Raw genomic sequence first — 4,879 nt, 5'->3', positions numbered from 1 at the left:
TCACAGGTCCCCAACTGGCATCTTCATTAAATAGTACCTGTTAGAGCCTGTTTGTGCTGGAAGGAAGTCATTCGTCACCGACGAGACCAATCTGGGTGAAGGCATGGGTGCCCAAGTACACATGTTCATAAGTAACCTACCTGTGAGTGACAGCAAGCTTATGGAAATCCAGGCAGCTACATCCCGAGACGCGCAGCTCACCGTGTTGAAACAGGTAACTCGGGCTGGCTGGCCTGAATCAAGAAAGAAGTGTCCACCCAGTGCTGCTGAATATTGGAATCACAGGGACGAGATCACAGAAATCAACGGTGTGTTGTTCAAAGGTGAGAAAATTGTCGTTCCACACACACTACGAGAAGAAATGCTAAGACGCATACACACAGGACACGTGGGAGTAGAAAAGAGTAAACAAAGGGCTAGAGACATTCTATTTTGGCCTGGCACGAATGCACACATAGAATATGTAGTGGAGAGATGTCCCATATGCATAGAGCGCCGTAGCTCGAACATGAAAGAACCAATGATCTCACATCCCGTTCCTGATCAGCCATGGCAGGTTATAGGTATGGACTTGTTCACTTCTGAAGGGCAAGACTACATAGTAGTTGTTGATTACTACAGTAGATACTTTGAGATGAAAGACTACATCACACTACTTCGTCTGTAGTCATCCACAAAACGAAGGCCATATTTGCTAGACAAGGAATACCTGAGAGAGTTATCAGTGATAAGGGTCCTTGTTATAGCTCCAGGGAGTTCAAGAGCTTTGCAGAAGCATGGGAGTTTAACCACATCACTTCTAGCCCCCACTATGCACAGAGTAAAAGCCTTGCAGAGAGAACCGTCCAGACAGCCAAGATGATACTGGACAAAGCCAGAGCAGAAAGAAAGGATCCATACCTCAGCTTGCTGGAGTACCTCAACACTCCAGTCGACGGCCTGAAGTCACCAGCCCAGCTGCTAATGAGTCAACGACTGAGGTCAGTACTTCCCACCACAGGTAAACGACTCCAGCCACAAGTTGTCTGTCAAAAGGCTGTGCATGCCAGGAGCGTACAGTGTCAGCACAGACAGAAGCAATACTATGACCTCAGTGCAAGACCACTGTCAACACTAAAGTGTGGTGACACAGTCCACATCCAACAGCCAAACGGACGTTGGAAACCTGCCACTGTGACAGAGCCTGCAGACACACAGAGATCCTACAACGTCCACACCGATGAGGGTCAAGCCTATCGTCGCAATCGTCATCGCCTGCTACAGCCAAAGGACAACACTACACACACACACACAAGCTGTGAAGTACTGCCAGAACCAAATGAAGGTACAGAACAAGGGACGTCAACACCGGACACTACATCTTCATACACGTACACACGTGCAGTTAACCCAAGAAAGGTGCTTGACCTGTAAATGTAAAGGGTGTAGGCGAATCGCTGCCCTATGGACATTTGTCCAAAAAAAACCAAAACCAAATAATAAGAATCACATGTTGAACGTTACATTTTCTAAATTGCACTGAACATGCCAAATGCAAGGGTTAACGTTAACTATTACCCGTTTATGTTGCTTATGTTGTATTTTGAATTGCACTGGCCATACTGAATGCAAGATTTGAATACGATACTTACCTCTTTATCCTACCTACTTACCTATAGGGTATACCTCGTTCGAGTGTTCTGTTTATCATATGCTAAAAAAAATAGCACCGTTATGTTTTCACTGTTGCCTTGAAATATTTAGTGTTTTAAAAAATGTGCACGTTTAAAATAATGCACTTATGTCATAACGTGGTTTCCTTACTGGGGCAGTAGAAAAACGTGATTGATGCCAAATGTGTTGTATGTTATGAAGGCATTTTATTTTAAGAAGGGAGACGTAGTATTCCTGTAACCTATCAGGTTACAGTTGCTACGACAGGATATGACGTACGGTTGCTACGACAGGATATGACATATGACGTACGGTTGACACGACAGGATATGACATTTGACGTACGGTTGACCCTCTGGCGTATTTATGTTAATGTTTATGATAATGTGTTAATTTTGTATACATTTAATAATGTGACTATTGTTGATTGACATTGTTGTATACCATTTTTGTTCACTTTTGTTAATAAAGTTATTTAAAAAAAAGACGTACGGTTGCTACGACAGGATATGACATAGGACGTACGGTTGCTACGACAGGATATGACATAGGACGTACGGTTGCTACGACAGGATATGACATAGGACGTACGGAAGTACTGGAGGTCAGAGATGTCATGGGGATGCCCCGATGAAGTTCATTAAAGACAAACAATTTGAGTGAACTGCCTCATTCATTATTACCGTATCAATTAATACGACAACCACGTCCTCATTTTCGTCGCCATCTGGCTCTTCTAATGAGGTCTCTTTAAGACCGAGCAAACGCAGACGGCCGAAAAACTTGGTTTCCTATGACTCGCAATTTTTCTCATCTCCGTCGAAGCACAGTCTGTACCATCGGCTTCCACCTCCCCTTCCGGACCCACAACCTGCTGACGGTGTCCTGTCTGAGGGCAGGAATACCGGCTCAGCTGGACGCGTTTCACGGAGGAAAACCACGCGTGGACTTCATCGGCGTTGCTGTAACCGGGGAGCATTGGTTTCTTTATTTTGCGCATGCTCTTTTATAGACCACAGGTCAACACAACAGCGCCCTCTGGTGGTGACATCAGTGTACACTCACATACACATAACCTTGGTTTAGCCAATATTATATCGGGAGTATTGTGTTCGGGTATGGTCAGCCCAATCATACCCTACAAGGGACGTTTGTTCCAACCCTGCGTCGCGATGCAGGGCCCAAGCTAGTCTCTATTGATGTGGGGCCCCAAGCTACAGTCTCTACTGATGCAGGGCCGCAAGCTACAAAGTCTATTGATGTGGGGCCCCAAGCTACAGTCTCTACTGATGCAGGGCCCCAAGCTACAGTCTCTACTGATGCAGGGCCCCAAGCTACAGTCTCTACTGATGCAGGGCCGCAAGCTACAAAGTCTCTATTGATGTGGGGCCCCAAGCTACAGTCTCTACTGATGCAGGGCCCCAAGCTAAAGTCTCTACTGATGCAGGGCCCCAAGCTACAGTCTCTACTGATGCAGAGCCCCAAGCTACAAAGTCTCTATTGATGTGGGGCCCCAAGCTACAGTCTCTACTGATGCAGGGCCCAAAGCTAGTCTCTACTAATGCAGAGCCCCAAGCTACAAAGTCTCTATTGATGTGGGGCCCCAAGCTACAGTCTCTACTGATGCAGGGCCCCAAGCTACAAAGTCTCTATTGATGCAGGGCCCCAAGCTACAGTCTCTACTGATGCAGGGCCCCAAGCTACAAAGTCTCTGTTGATGCTGTGAGCTGCTATCTCAACTGTGTTTGTTTTGTGATTCAAAATTGTGTTGTACTTTGTAGTCGCCATCCGAATCCCATGCAGATTGGCATAGCGTCGACTACCATGTTGGGTGTTTACATTAGTTTTACATTTAACAATGTTTATTATTGTTTGCATAGCCTATCTGACAGGGCGGGGCGGGAGGGGGGGCAATGGATGTGCGTGCCCCAGGGTCCCCTGGTGGGTTAATCCGGCCATGTATTTTACCATTGTTATTTTATATGGCGCGGTGAGATCACTCACAAAAATGTGAGGGAATGCTTCAGGACATAGTGCCGACTTCATCAGCGCGCATATCGGTTTCGCTTTTCTTCTTGCTAATGTTTGAGTCCAACCACCATTTTCTTCTGTTAAGTGACAAGAAGCTCACTTAAAACGAAAACATCGGTTTGTTTGGTGTCATAATATAACATAAATTAAAACAAATGCATTGAATATGGATATGACTTGGCCTGAATCCACGCTGATCGGGTTCACTGATAGAAACCATAAGGGCCCAGTCTGGGATCATTTCTGCAATTATGTTACATTGTTCGGCGACCCTGGAATATGATTCCTGTCTTTGTTTGCCAGGGTGGCTTCAGTTTCGCCGGATTATGACCAGCGCTGTATACCGCCTTGTACTCATCGCTTTTATTTTATAGCCATTTTATTTCTATTGGTGGCATCACCGGTGAAACGTCTCGTTTGATATGTTGACTTGGCCTGTATCAACCTTTTCAGAAGCAATTAAAAATTTGAATTCCAAAAAAAAAAAGAAGAAGAAGAAGAAACTATGACTTGGCCTGAAAAAACATTTCAGTCAGGTGTTTTTGTTTTTGTTTTTGTTTTTTGCTTTAATCCCTGAAAGTGTTGACAGCCTGATTCAGCCGTGGCAAACAAAATATCGTGGCCACTACCAAAACCTCACTGTCACTACCGGAAGTGTGCTGTCACGTCCAAAACATGGGATGTTTTGTCAAAAATAAAGTGTACTGAGTTATCAACTAAGATGTTATGATAGTGTTTGGCTCAATGAATCGTCAACTTTGACATCAGTACGGTCAAATTTACAAGGAAAGATTGGATTCAAAATACAACCAATCTCATAAATTACACTTAAAATTTGGTTAAAACTGCAATTATTTTTTGATTTACCCATTAAAACTTAGTAATAAAATAGCAAAAAAATATATTTACAGGGTAAATGTCAGCAGAATCTTAATAGGCCAATATAACCCTTCTTATTATATTAGAAATTATTGTGTTTCAGCATGTCTGTGAATGTTCTCATTCATCCAGCTCATGGTTACCAAGTCCAGTTGCACTTGATTCAACTCCTTTGGATGTGTTTCAGTAATGACAAACATCAGGAGAGGACATTTTCTCCCGAACCTGTCTGAAAATACAATACGAGAATTAACTGTACAATTACTAGAAATGTGTGCCTTGGGTATTATACAATTTCCATACACATAAAGTTTGG

The 4,879-nt window shown here is 43.8% G+C and overlaps 1 long non-coding RNA gene across 1 annotated transcript; it reads right to left on the bottom strand.

Moving 5' to 3' along the window:
• Positions 1-228: 228 nt before the first annotated feature.
• LOC130109051 (uncharacterized) lies at positions 229-2,445 on the bottom strand. Its single transcript, XR_008809967.1, has 3 exons — positions 2,337-2,445; positions 901-1,036; positions 229-266 (listed from the first exon to the last, which is right to left on the bottom strand). It is a non-coding gene; the product is annotated as an uncharacterized LOC130109051 (long non-coding RNA).
• Positions 2,446-4,879: the final 2,434 nt, after the last annotated feature.

The sequence above is a fragment of the Lampris incognitus genome, chromosome 3 (assembly GCF_029633865.1).
Source record: "Lampris incognitus isolate fLamInc1 chromosome 3, fLamInc1.hap2, whole genome shotgun sequence".
Lineage (NCBI taxonomy): Eukaryota > Metazoa > Chordata > Actinopteri > Lampriformes > Lampridae > Lampris > Lampris incognitus.
Note: the sequence above shows the minus strand (reverse complement) of the source record. Positions and strands in the feature narration are given on the sequence as shown.